General features: G+C 34.3%; 1 protein-coding gene across 1 annotated transcript in view; it reads left to right on the forward strand.

The window, feature by feature from the left end:
- Positions 1–1,065: 1,065 nt before the first annotated feature.
- LOC134527334 (protein espinas-like) overlaps positions 1,066–15,655 on the forward strand; it is a 1,109,625-nt gene continuing 1,095,035 nt past the window's right edge. The window contains exon 1 of the mRNA XM_063359914.1: positions 1,066–1,424. The gene's annotated coding sequence lies outside the window, so the exon portion shown is untranslated. The remainder of the gene's footprint in view (positions 1,425–15,655) is intronic.

The following is a 15,655-nucleotide window of genomic DNA, read 5'->3' on the forward strand; positions in this document are numbered from 1 at the left end:
TTAGTACCTGCCACCTGTTTTAATGATTTAGCAATAAGTTATTTTAATGGTTTGGTTGAATTTAAAAAAAATATGGAGATAATCATATGTGTATTTTTTGAGATGGTTCCTGAAACCTTGAAAAAGATTTTTTTTCTTAATTTCCTGGCATGTTTTCAAATAATTCAGCAGGATGGCATTGTGAAACTTGGAGTAGTTTTTTTTTCCATTTTATCAAATAGTTAAGTATAAATATAATAATGTGATATTGTAAAATTGGTGGGTTGGTATAGGTTAGCAACATTTAAAATAGTGTAAAATATTTAGGAATTACCAATTTAAAATGTACTTAGCTAACCATTTCAGAAACAAATCAGTTCTATGAGAAAGCATTTTGTGTTAAAATTTTTATTTCATGTAGAATATTTCATTTTTGACTATTGAAACTTTGATTCGGATTCAAGGGATGGATAGGAGAAAATTGGGATTCAACCAGTCAATAATATATAATTAAATATTTTTGAACCTGAAATATATTTTAATCACTCATCAAGTTTCTAACCTGGGTATGGTAATCGAGCCAATTAATCACTATATTAAATCGTAAATTTATAATATATTTGGAAACGTTGGCTGTTATACAGATTTTAATGATGGCAGCCAATATGTCCAAAAAGATGGCGAAGCTATGCCAATAAAAATAACATTTCCGCATGGCAAGTATCTACCAATGTAAACCAAATCAGTTTAAAAATGTAGAAAGCTTTACACTAGTTCTTGTTTTAAGGTTGCTAGCTTTGACGCCCAAAATGAAGTCATACAAGAAGCGATATGAGACAATGACGAGCATGTTCTGGCGCAATGCCTCGACCAGACACCTCAGGCCGTGTGGGAGGCCGTATCTGCATTCCTCGCAGTAGCGGAGCGGCCGATCGGGCGGCGATTGTTCGAGCCGTTACCTTGAGCGCGAGAGTGGAGAGAGGAAAGTGGAGAGAGGAGAGAGAAGAGTGGAGTGGGAGAGGGGAGAGAGGCGGAGCAGGCGGAGAGAACTTGCAGCATCCCTACGTCTCCAGTCGACCGCGACTCGCGGGCCGCGAGAGTTCGTCGTCTACCGTCACTCGTGTCTCCAGCCTGTTCACGCCTCCTGTGATCGCATGCGCGCGTGTGCGCTGCAGGTGTGCTACATCAATGGTGTGCTGCTGTTGTGTGAGTGAGAGTGTTTCCAAGAGAAGACACATCCTCGCGAGCTGATAAAGCAGGTGTCAGGTGATCGTGAAGTGAGTGGAAGTGAGTGATAAAGTGATGCTGGGGCGAGTGAAGAAAGCTCGCTCCCTGGGCTGGCTGCAGTGGAGAGGCGGGACATCGCGTCCGGGAGGCGGCGACTCTTGCAGCTGCGACTGCCCCAGCAAAGCCTGGTCTAGCTCCGACCACATTCACGACAACAGGTAACTCTAGTGTCTAGTCCCTAACTTGTAATGCCTTCTCTCATCAACCGTCTTTAACTGAAGGCGTATCATTACATTACATATAGCCACACAGCGTGGAAGTTGTATTTCTCTTAGATCAACTCAAGAAATAAGAAATGTGCAATAGTGTATGTGCTGTATGTCTACATAATACTTTTAACTTATTTCATGACATAATTTGAATACTTCTATACTGTAAAAAAATGCCTTTAATTCATTATTTCCTTTGAGTTTTATTAGAATCGTATATGTGTCTTTGATTTCAACATATATTTTGTCTTTTTAAAAGGACTGGAAGAGGTTTTTCGTTACAAAGTTTTAAAAAACCGACTAAGTTGTATTTTGTGCAGTTTTTGCCTGGAATGACTGCCACTAGGCGGCAACGCTGCACTCTGTGAAAAGTTTTTATGGAAAAAAATTATTTGATAATATTTAAACTAAAATTATAATATCTTAACAATGAATAAATGTAATGCTATTGACGCATGTTTCACAGTACTTTTTAAGCACATATATCACAGGCTAATAGGAGCTCATTTTCACAAACACGTAATATTAGAACTACAAAATATTTTTGTGGAACCACGCCACTGATGGTCTTCTCTTAACGTTACAAATAAAGGTATAGGACGGACAAGAAAATAGACATACAAATACACAGAAAACAAGCCAAAATGTGTGGATGTCATAAGTTAAATGCATACACACCGCAGAAAATTAAGTTAAAAATTTAGTCCTAAAATATCACAGCAGACGAACACAGCAGGCTGACTGAGTACGACGAGACCGTTGTAACCAGAAGAGTTAATACAGACAAACAACAACCTTGGACAATAAAGTGACTAACAGACGAACTCAACGATGATACTAAACAACCATTATGGGCAAATACAACGACAACAGCACGAACGAACACAGTACGCCTAATATCTCCGTTGCAATAGTGGTTAGAGGGGCAGCTATGACATACACCCTTGGTCACGATCAAGGTAAGAGAAGTTAACAATCCCTGTGTAGGCAGGCTGTGACGTCCACCTAGCAGGCATTATGTTTTATGCAACACAATTATTTTCTGATACTCAGCTAAATAATCATCGTATTTTGTGCTTTGTGTTCAGCTTCGTGGCCAGATGCATGATGATGTACAGTCAGGTATTACTCATAAATAATAGTTTTGTCCAATTGAGTATTGCCATTCAGTACAATTAATTATTTTATTTATTATTGTTCTGTGTTTCCACAGGTCATTAAAACATACAAAATTGCTTCTATATTATCATATCCAAAACATTTCTTTAAACAATATGCTTTTGCTATATATATATAAAATGGTAGATGAAGGAAGCTGAAGTTCACCAGAAAACCAACAAGAAATTACTACAACATATTTCTTCAAAAAACTTCATATACCTATTAGATTTTTTTGCAGCGTGATAAAAATATTGTTTTATAAATATTGAATAAACATAAACTTTACAATGAAAAAAAGAAAATCTTTAATATCACAATTATCTTAGAGTGTAGTGATATATTTTTTTCAAATAATTTCATATTTTTTTACATAATTAATTTTTATGGGAAACAAAGAGGTTTTTGATTGAGGCTGTAATTAACTATTGAGGGTTTACCTTTGTATGATCAATTTTATGTTTAATTCTCTTATAATTTGCATGGCACTGTGGTTCATTTACTGTTAAAAAAAATTATGCTTTTAAGTAATTTTATTTTTAAAATGTCTCTGTCCAAAATTACATGTTACAAATATTTAGAATAATAAAAATTTTAAATAGTTCTTTTAAAATAAATTTTTAAAGGTTATTTTATTTATTGCAAATCAGTCTTTAAAGGCTATAATTTAAATAAATTTTGGGGATGAGATTTTTCAAGAGGTAGCTTTTAAACTTATAATATTTTCGTTAAATTTTCTTAAAGAAAAAAAATGTATTTAAGTGTTAAAGTTGTTATTAACTTATCCTACTTTTATGCCATAGGGCTGCCTAATATGTAGGATTTTTTGCTCTTTAAATGTTTTAGTTAAACAAGTGTGTATTAAAATAATTTTTTTAATAAATTTCGTATTTAATGCAATTTCAGTTACAAAAATTAGTTTAAAACTAAATTAATTAATTTATTTTAAATACTTGTATGTATCATATTTCATTTAACTTAAAAAAAATGAAGTTGAGACTGTGAGAAAGTAAAGAAAATAGGTATTACTTTAAGACTTTTCGAGATCTGACATGTGGTTAAAGCTTCGTAATGGTGTGTCGTATCTCTGGAGCGATATACAGAGAGAACCTTGTCACAGGAAAGTAAGACTACGAGCGCAGGGGAAGTGACAAAGATAGAAAACCTAGTCTACGAGCACGGGAGCGGTGACGGTCATTTACAATTGCGATAACGATCGCAGGATGGGTGACAGTTTTTTCCTAGTAATATGACGAGTGCAGGATGTGAGACAGTCACTGGCAAATTATACGGCGTGCGCAGGATGTATGACCGTCACTGGGCACGTATAATGACAAGTTCAGGTGGGGTGAATGTCACTGGCAGTAATACTTTTAGTTACATCTTCTTATAGAGAAAAAAAAATTGTGTATTAGTGTTATACGAGTTATTAACTTCTCTTACTTTTATGCTATATGGCAAAAAGGAGACCGTATAATATGTTGGATAATATTTTTCTTTAAAAGTTTGTCGAATTTAACAAGTATTCACTAAAGATCAGATGATTAATTAATTTTATTTTAAATACAATTTAAGTTTAAAAAACGAATTTAAAACCAAATCAACACATTACCAAAAAAACCTTTATCTCTATCATATGATTGCCAATTTCAATTTATCTTTTAAATCTTAAGAGAAATATACTGAAATTGAGACTGTGCGAGATTAAAAAAATATCTTCCGACCTTTTGCACTTCTGACTTCTGTTAGAGCTGCGTACTTGGAGTGTCATATATCCTGATAAATAGTGAGTGATAATTCTGTCACAAGCTAGAGATGAGCGCTGGAGAAGTGACAGGTACGGAGAAACTAGTCAAAGAGCACGGGAGGGTAGACAGTCACTTGGCAAGTAAGATGTCGAGTGCAGGAAGGGTGACAGATACTGAAAAATGAGATAACGAGCGTATAAGGGCTTTTAGTACAAACTGCTATATAGCTTTATCTACAAACCACATCATGAATACCCAATGTATTTAGTCCTTGCTTTACTTGCTAACTCAAGAAGTTTGTCGCCGTTGTGGTACTAGTGTCGTGACTGTGAGTGAGATTCTTCGAGGGAGCAAAATATCAGTTCAAGTGATGAGACATCTGCACACACAGGAACTATCTCGCACGAACTCAAATCTTCTTAAGCAGTTGGCTCGAAAACCACCACAGCTGGATTCTGTTTTTGGAGTCAAATCAACTCGAATTCACTCTTTTATATCCTTTGTAGTACAAACAGTTAACTGTGGCATTCAGCGACTTATTCTTTTAATAAAAATTTAGTCAACGCTCGTAAACGATCAATCATGAAGTTCAACGCATTACAATTTGCCTATTACTCGTAAATTTAATAAGATTAGTAGAAATTTTGTAGATAATTCATCGATACTTTGCTAACTATTAATTGATAATTCCTTGAGTCACCTTCAACGTAACTTTCCCGTGCAGAAACTTATTTCACAACGAAACTTCGATACAATTGTTCATTTTGGCTGAACGTTCCAACTGTTGCTTCGATACATAAAGTTCTTTCTTAAATTTGCTAGCCATTCAACGCCGCTGTTACAAATTTGTACTATTTGTTATATAGTTTACAAACCAAATTTGGGGGTATTTTTTACATGTTAATAGCTGAAATAATATGTTCTGCATTAAAATGAACACTTGCAAAAAAACATTCTTCCTTGATTTACTTAATTAATACAGTATGTCCATACAAGTTTGTCCCAGTTAAAAAATTTAATAACACCAACTGTAAGCGTTGGAAAGGTTTTTGGTTGAATATCACAATATTAAAGACTTACTAAAACAGTTTTAGTTAAGTGCATGCACGAGTACTGCTTAGTTGTTTTCTCGCTTGCAGCGCCACATATGTAAATGGCAATTCTTAAGTGTAAAGTGTTTTGTGTTCTCAAATTTGCTAAGAGTGAATCTGTAATTTTAGTTCAACGTTCGTTTCGTTTAAAGTTTAATTGTGATCAGCCATGTAGCAAAAATATTCGCCTATTGTATAAGAAATTCGAAACGACAGGATGTGTTTGTAGAGGGAAGAGCATGGGACGACCAAAAGTGTCTGTACAGGATGTTGACCGTGTCAGAGCATCTTACCTGCGTAGTCCTAAGAAGTCTGTTCGGAAAGCAAGTCATTAACTTCAGTGGCCAAAGACGACCGGGTGGAAGGTTTTTAACAACACGATTACACATGCGTCCGTGTTGGTTACAGTTGCTACATGCTTTAAAGCCAGATGACAATTGTGTACGTTGTAGCTTTGCACTTCGAAATAAGTTGGCTGTGGTATTGTGGTTTCCTTACCCAATTAATTTGAGCTCTGGAAACTTATGTTGTTATTACAAACCAGAGATGTCAGTATTTTTTTTTTTGTTTAAGATGACTTTCTTGATCGTGTGGTGTTCAGCAATGAGTCAACTTTTCATCTAAGTGGGAAAGTAAATACCCATAATGTTCGTATCTGGGGGTCACATCATCATCATGAACATGTAGAAGACCAAAGAGATAACCCAAAATTAAACGTTTTCTACGCTGTGTCTCGACGTCAAGTTTACGAACCATTTTGTTTTGCGGAAGCTACCATAACAGGGGTGACTTACCTGGATATGTTGAACGAATTGCTCTTTCCCTAATTAGAAGAGGGTGAACCCGTAAACTTTATTTGACAACATGATTGAGCCCCTTCCCATTGAAATCTCTTTGTACGAGAGTGGTTGAACGTTGAATTCCTTAACCTTGAATTGTTTGTAATAGTCGAAAAGACAGAGCTATTTTTCGCTTGCCTCCTGACATAAAACCATGAGATATTTTTCTTTCGGGTTTTATAAAATATCGTGTCTACATTCCGTCACTACCTAATGAGTTTCCAGAGTTGAGACACCGAATTCAAGAGGCTTTTGCTTCCATTACTCCGGACTTTTTAACCAAGGTATGAGAAGTGCTGTACTTTAGTTTGGATGTATGCCGTATAAATAAAAGTGCACACATTAAACATTTGTAAAATAATAGGGTAATTTACCTTCAATTTTATGTATGATTTGTTGTAAATAGTTTAAATTAAACTGCTATAATATACAATTGAAACTGGGATATTATTTTATGGACACCCAGTGCATAAAATAAAATTGTAATATTTTACAGTTAAAAAAGATGATTTTACATCTGTCGTAAACACAACTTGTAAAATCTATACTAATATTATAAAGCTGAAGAGTTTGTTTGTTGAACGGGCTAATCTCAGGAACCACTGGTCCGATTTGAAACATTCTTTCAGGATTGGATATTACATTTATCGAGAAAGGGTATAGGCTATATTATATTATCAATAACATTAGGGATCCTTACTAAAAGTCCAATTTAGAATCAAATGCGTTGGAGGGGGTTAGATACAACATGCAGTACACGTACGAAGTGTGTGTTAATGCCGCAGGCGCTATTGCCTATTAACATCGTTACCACGCACTAGATGCCATTTCATTCTTAATTTTCCCATACAAGTTAAAAACACCCGTGTGATATTAACAACGAAGCAATCAGTACCCTCATAAGAGTTCAATTAGTATTTAAATACTTTTTATCACTTTAAATCGCAAACCTAAACTATTGTTTTTTTCCTCTCTCTGTGTTTAATTTGTTTTTTTATTGCCCTTTTTTCAGGTATATATATTTTACAGACTTGAAACTTCACAGTAATGTTCCTTATGTTACGCAGGATGACATTTTCCGAAAATTATATCCCATGGGTGGTTAAAACCAGGCAACAGTGGGTAATTTGTCTGCATGAGAACAGGATTTTGCATTGTTCATGCCTTCTGCGTCTCCATGGCAACGGGCATCGCGCGGCAGTGGCGTACCCACAAGGAGGGGCATGTATAATGAGCGGCGCAAGAGTGATCTGCCTGTAGACTGCCGTAGCGAAGTACGGGTACATCAGTTGTAATTTGCGTGCACGAGTCGGGAAACCATCGGTGCTATTCATTTTCTCTCCGGTACATTATACAGCATTGTAATAAATTTTCACTGAATTTTTTTAAATTTACCATTACTGTAAATGGGAGATGTAGCTTAATTTTTTTCTATTAGTATAGCCGTGCGAAGCCGGGTCGGGCAGCTAGTAAAATATAAAACTGAGCTAAATATGTTAAATAACATTTAATCAAAATAAATTTATAGAGGTAAACTAAGGAAATACAAAGAATAATTGAGAAAAGACATTACAACTTTAAATTAGCAATTTATTTACAAACATCACGTGACTAGAGGAAGAATATTTCTTACAGAAAAATGCTTCTTCAAAATGTTCATCTGATAATACAGTAGATATCATTAATTCGTATGGACATTTGAACTTTATTTAATAATTTTCAAATATTATCTCTTTACTTAAAAAAAGGTACACTTTCAAACTCACAACAAAAACTCACCTGAAACAAATAGTACTATACAATTAAAATAATTTAAGTCTTTTCAGAAAAAAAGAAATAACATAAATATCTGTTGTTACATAACATAAATCAATTCATAACATAACATTCAATAATGTATTATCATAACAAAGTTGTACTTAAATCACTTAAATTTTCTAGTTAGTGCAATGTTTGATATGCATATTTAATAATAATATGTATTACACAATCTTAATTGTAGTCTCCAATAGCATTATGTACAATATATTTACTGTAATAGTAGAATACAAGTTACTTTATTAACTTACTCTATAAAATATATTCGGATATCTCATTGTGATGGTACATGTATATATATATATGCGTGTGTGTGTGTGTGTGTGTGTAAATGTGTGCGAATCTCTTACTTGACTTGAAACAAACATACGTGTTGTACCGATATGTTGGGTGCCATTAATTCCATTAACATGTTTAGAAATCTGTTTGCCCGAATTTGAGACTGTTAGCAAATGTATTACGTAATAAACACTTATTAATATTTTTATTATAAATATGAGTCCGTTGAAATACATCCAAATAATTATTGAAATAATAATAAAAAAATCAAGTCATTATTCTTTCAACCATTGTTCTATATTTTGAAATAGCTCATCAAATAACATATTTGCTATTATCTTTATAGTGTACGATACCCATTGAAACTGATTGACGATACTAGTATGTTCAGTTTAAAGAATACGAAACAGCCTCATGATTCTACACATGATAATTATATAAAATATACTCGACTGAGTTATGGGAGGGCAATTGATATTTCCGCTCTTCTAGGACTTTTGGTCTTGTCTCCAGCCAGTTCAGGATGTGCTGTGGAAGAAAGTCTAGAACTACGACCCAGCAGAACTATTGATGTCGGCGACTCAGCTTGGCTCCTCGCAGGAGGGACTGAAAATTCCTTAAAGGGATGTGTCTCACAAATGTAAATAGGAATGGTAGTTGTATAGATGCCTGGAAGTCTTGCAGCACAATGGCAGATATTCGCCCATTATGGTGGCGGAAATAGCTACGAAGCACGACTCCCTATAGTTCGTATAGTGAAAACCTGGACTTCCTCAACTTATTACTGGTAAAACTACATAAATTCGCAGCAGCCACTTATCTTCTCGTTCTCTGCGCGAGATCCCTAGACGAAGTACCGCACCACGCACAGAGAACGTCTTCTCAATCCGAAGCCCAACGCTTAAGTAATTGTTCTTTTTAAATCGCCGGCCAGCGAACATCTAAGCTAGGAAGAAAGACTAAGCCATCTCGCTTCCTACTTGGCGAGAGAGTTAATACTCGAAGAAGCTAACTAGTGCAGCAAAGCGAAATCAGTAAGAAACGGAATAATATCTCAAATAAATATTCAGCAAAGAAGAATAAAATAAATCCCCAACATGAATATCAACTGATATGCTATGGAATTAGCATGGGTCGTCGCACAATGTACAATTCATAGTTAAATACATGAAAGAAAAATATAAGTATTCTTACTTCAATGACAAAGTAAACATATAACTATGAGACAAAATAATTATGAACATGTAAACATGTTTACATCATAAATTTTCTCATCGTTAATATAACTCATATTACGTGTGCTTGGAAACAAACTTGTTTAAAAATTTCAAACTTCTCATATAGCACTCTACTAAATATTACGTCGATACTAGATATACATCCATATCCTTTGGTTGGTATGTAAACTAAACTGGACTTATGGTTCTTTAAAGTAGAAAGAATTACTTATTCAAAAGATTACTCTTTATAACGCAAAAGATAACACTTACAGGACGAACATCTTGTAAAATTAAATCTGAATACTTCTGCTTAATCATATGTACCTATATATAATGAATGTATATAAAGCTCTTCTCACATCATCAACTCAACAAACTTTGAGGTTATTTCATAAATCACCCATTTGCATAACTCAGCACAAGTGGTACTCCCCTCCTGACACTGATACATCACAGGTTCCTAATGACATAGTACAATTCATTATAAAAAATCAAATAAAGGCATTTATTCGCATACCTGTGCCCTAGGTAACTATTACCTGGCAAACATGTACTCATTTATTCCCATTATATCCAACTCTAAACCTACATTGGACATTCAAATAGTCCTTTTATTTAATGAATCATGGTGTAGCAACAGGCACGCTAATAAGTAACTAAAAATATATAAATTTAATTTCCTGTTGCCAGCATTCGTTCGTAAACTTCCAGTGTAATTTGTATGTTAGATGTATATCAATATTAATACAATCCTAAATCAAACAATTAATTATTGAATTTTTTATAATTATAATTTAGTAATATTATACTTTCATACATTTCCTTTAGTTTTAGGATCAACAGCTCGTATTAATTTTATTTTACAACTTTACTGACTTGAAATGGTCTTTCATTGAGTAAACATAGCTTTTTGGTTACCAACTCCCAAAATCTGCTGATATTAAAACAAATCCCATTTTTTATTCTGTCGAAAAAAAGTACAAATATATTTCTCCGCTCTTTGTCCAATAGTAACAGAGCTAAGTGGTCTGCAACTAAACCGCCTAAGTAAATTACTTATGAGGGTGGTCAAGTGACTGGTTATACGCCAATCAAGACCTTGGAATATGCATTTATTCAAGGTTCCAAACTGTGAAATAGAAGTACAATTTGCTATCCATCATAACATTCGTTATTCATTCACATTTGGATTCCACATTGTTTAGTACATTAGCGTCCGAACTGTACGACTGCTCTAATAGAGACTGCTGAATTACAAAACTACATTTCGCTTGTCCCGTTTTTGGATCGGAATGGTTGTTAGTCGATGTTTGTTCTCTGCATGCTACATGGTCCTTCACTTTCCGTTCGTTACTCTGTTCGTTACAATTATTTTATTGTTTTCATCATAATAATTCCTGTTTCCATTTAGTTTCCAATACTTAATATTATTATTGTTATTTTGACGCCTACCATAATAACCACCTTCATGTTTGTATTGGTTCCTATACTGAACTCGCAGAGCATTTGCTCGAAGTGTTCTGTTTTCTGCTGAACCTTCCTTGTTTCAGTTCTGCCAAAGTTGGTATAATGGTGGAGCTTTGGTAAAAATATTCCATTCGCCTTGTTTTTATGATAGTTGGTTCTGTCTAAGCGCTCTCATCTCTATTATTTTAATAACTGTTTTTCTAATTCAACGTTGTTAGGAAATTGTCTACCAGATAATTGAATTCTGTATGTTATCGATAACAGCGCAGGATTAAAGATATGAATTCCTCATTATCGATATTATAATCCATGTAACGGTACAATCATATAGGTCACTTATGTGTGAATATAGGCCTTTACTATTCTTTTTATCGAATCTTTTCATATGTAGCTGCGCTCTAATATTGCTCTGTATTATCGTGCTCCAAAACTGCTGTATGAAATGTTTCTCGAAGGTGCTGTATTGTGTTACGGTATCTTGAATTAGTTCCACCAGTAAAAAGCAGTATTTCTTAGATAACTTCCCATTAATTTCAATTTTTTTTTTTACTTTGCTTAGCGTACCTAAACCATTTGCAATATTCGTCAAAACTGTTTCATTACATTTCCCCGAAAATGTTGATATGTTGTTTAAACATTGCCTCAAAGGTTCGACTCTGTACATTTTGAGTTATTTTACTTGGTACTGGTAAATTGGTAGAAATTCTTGCGGATGACTGTATTTGTAACATTTTATTGTTTATTACTGCCCTGATCAACAGCTTTATTTATTCTAGTTCATTTCCGTGGCCGTCTACTATAGTAATTTTATTCAATAAATTTTTGTGTTTGAATTGGTTTTCCTTGTTAATCTCTTGTAATTTTTCGTCACAATCAAATACTTACATTTTCTCACGAACTACACATATTGTTTCCTCTCTACACGTTTCGTCATACTTAACAAAATTTTCTTTCTTAACTCGTCCCTAACTTTAGAAACAGGGTTTTTATACAATACTAATCGTCGTACTAACTTCCGCGAAATTTTGCTCCGTGTAATTTTGTGTTGGCGTAAGGACATTACGTAATTGTTCAGTCTAGGCTGAAAATTTACCTAAAGATGTGATTAATATCTGCACTATATTATCCTATATATCCTGGTTTTCACATTTCTCCTGTTCGTGTTTTTCCTCGGCCCGCCTTTTTTCTTGTTCGCCTTTATCCTCGGCCTTCCTTTCTTTCATTTCGCATTTTTCCTCGGCCTCCCTTTCTTTCCTATCACGTTCTTTTTCCTCACATATCTCCTGTTCATGTTTTTCCTCGGCCTCCCTTAGAAATTGCAAAATTTCTCCTTTTCCTGGCATAGGTATACTGCCTGACACTAGACCTTCCTATCTAGTATGTTTAAATATATCAGTGTTTGGGGCCAGTCATTCTCATTTTCAATTCGCCCTTTCCAATATTTAACTACTTTACTATCTATCTCTTCCTCGTTTTCCATCGAGTCTCTCTCTGACTTTTGTCTAGAGTTCGAATAGTTTTTCACAGGAAGTACTACACTTTATCTCCCCCGTCCATATTACGCGTACATATAAAGTTTCCTCAAAATGGATGATGTAGCTCTGTATTTCCTGAACAATTGAGTACACTGTCTCTAGTTAATACGCTGGACGCAATTATTTATCTGTGTGGATAAATATATTTTTATTTTAAATTACTTTAATACAACACAAGATTTTTGAACTATCACGCTATTCGGACGGAAAATATCCTGAAATTTATTCCAACATTGACAAGTTATTTACGTTGAACTATCTACAGGAATGTATCAACACATAAACCAATGGTCACAAACGATTTAAAAATTATGGAAATGTTCTCTCACAATTAACTTATTTAAACAATTCTGAATGTAGAAATATTCAGTTTGTTTTCACTTTTAAATTTATGATTGTAAATGAAGTTATCGTAAAAGGCTTAAAGAGTTCAAATTAAATACGCCACAACAATCAGAAGATTATTTCTAATTTATATAATTAAATAAAATATTTGCATTGAACTAAAGATTACATGTTTCTAAATGCCAAGAGAAAGCAGTTATTGAAGACTCTGGTCTCAATTTAACCACTGGTGTTTTAAGCGTACTGCAAAATCAATTACAGGCACTAATAATTATTGTTTGGCAATAAATAAAGAATGTTATCTTTAAAAGATTTGTGCAATGGGAGTGCATGACTTGATGTAAGTTTTTGGACATACGCCATTGCTAAGAACTTTTTCTGTTGAAGAAAAACTAATAAATAAAATAAATAAATAAAAATACTCAAAAAAAGACAAAAAACACACAAAACTAAGCAAACAATTGCTGTTGTCAACAAGGATATGAACACTACAAAATATTCCGAAACAGGAATATGGTCAGCAAACAAAGAAAAACAAAGAAAAATGTACTAAGAGAACGAAAAAATCCCCACAAATGATGACAACACAAAAATATTGAAACCCAAAATAATTCAGCACAACAGTTGAAGCGAGACAAAAAACATGACAAAACGAAAAGACAAACAAATACAATAGTTTTACCTAAACAGAAACAAGCGACGTTTCGGGAACTGCTATCTGCTCCCGTCCTCAGGCAGAGACACACATGGTACGGAAACACAGGTGCGACTGTTTCTGTACCATGTGTGTCTCTGCCTGAGGACGGGAGCAGATAGCAGTTCCCGAAACGTCGCTTGTTTCTGTTTAGGTAAAACTATTGTATTTGTTTGTCTTTTCGTTTTGTCATGTTTTTTGTCTCGCTTCAACTGTTGTGCTGAATTATTTTGGGTTTCAATATTTTTGTGTTGTCATCATTTGTGGGGATTTTTTCGTTCTCTTAGTACATTTTTCTTTGTTTTTCTTTGTTTGCTGACCATATTCCTGTTTCGGAATATTTTGTGGTGTTCATATCCTTGTTGACAACAGCAATTGTTTGCTTAGTTTTGTGTGTTTTTTTGTCTTTTTTTGAGTATTTTTATTTATTTATTTTATTTATTAGTTTTTCTTCAACAGAAAAAGTTCTTAGCAATGGCGTATGTCCAAAAACTTACATCAAGTCATAAATAAAGAATGTTGAATATAAGTGAAAACTGTACTCAAGTAACACTTACCAAATTTGCATGAAACTTTAGTACATGCCTCTATATATCCATATCTAAAAACCACATGATGAATTTCAGATATATTCAGTACTTGCTTTACTTGCTAACACAAAAGTTTGTCGTCGTTGTGGTGGTATGTCGTGGTGGAGAGTGAGATTCTTCGAGATGTCAAAATGTCAGTTAAAGTTCTGAGACGTCTGCAGACACTGGAAATATCTCGCACGAACTCAATTCTTCTTGAACAGTTGGCTCGGAGATCACCACAACTGGATTCTGTCTTGGTCATTGATTCAACTTGAATTCACTATTTTATTACTTTTGTAGTACAAAAAGGTTTACTGCGGAATTCAGTGACTTCTTCTAATGACAATTTAGTCACCATTTACTTGTAGACGATCTATCGTCAAGTTAAACGCATTACATTTGGCCGATACTTCTTAAATTTAGTACGATTGGTAGAAATTTCGTAGATAATTTATAGATACTTTACTTAATGTTAACTAATCATTCCTTGAGTCTCGTTCAGCGTCAATTTCCCGTGCAAAAATTTTGAAAAGTTCACGACGAAACTTTGAACACACTTCGGTCTTTGGCAGCTAGACTTGGATTGAACGTTCCAACTTCTACGTCGATACCTAATTTTTTTCTTAAATTAGCTAGCCAATCAACTTCGCTCTTGCAAATTTATACATTATTTATTCTACAGTTTACAAACCAAATTTGTGGGTCTTTTTCACATCAAAATAACTGAGATAACATTCTCGGCATTAAAATTGATAACTGGCAATAAAAACACTCTTCATTGACCTTACTTTATTGCTATATAAAAGAAAATTTTAACATTTAGCAGGTAAGCAAAGATGACTTATCATTGGTCGTAAACAAAACTTGTAGAGTCAACGATTAAACTGAGCTAAATAAGTTAAATAACATTTAATTCAAACAAATCCATAGATGCGAATAATTCTTTAGATAATATTTTTTGAACTTTAAATTAGCTATTCCTTTACAAAGATCGCGTGAATAAAGGAAGAATATTCCTTACAGAAGTACAGAAGGGGTAACAGTCACTGGCTAGTGAGATAATGATTGAAGGTGGGAATGACAGTTCTTGGCTAGTGAGATGAGGAGTGCAGGATGGTTGAAAGTCACTGGCTAATGAGATGAATAATGCAGGAGGGCTGACATTCTCTGGCTAGTGACATGAGGAGAGCAGTAGGCATGATATTTTTTTGGTAGTTAGATTATGAGGACAGTAGGAGTGACAGTCCCTTGCTTTTTTATGAGGAGTGAAGGAGGGGTGAAGTCCATGGCTAGATATATTAAGTGTGAAGGAGGGATGACAGTCCCTGGCTAGTGAGATCATTAGTGCAGGAGGAGAGACAGTCCTTGGCCAGTGAGATGACAAGTGCAGTAATAGTGATTGTTATTGGCAAGT

This window comes from Bacillus rossius, chromosome 1, assembly GCF_032445375.1.
Source record: "Bacillus rossius redtenbacheri isolate Brsri chromosome 1, Brsri_v3, whole genome shotgun sequence".
Taxonomy (NCBI): Eukaryota; Metazoa; Arthropoda; class Insecta; order Phasmatodea; family Bacillidae; genus Bacillus; species Bacillus rossius.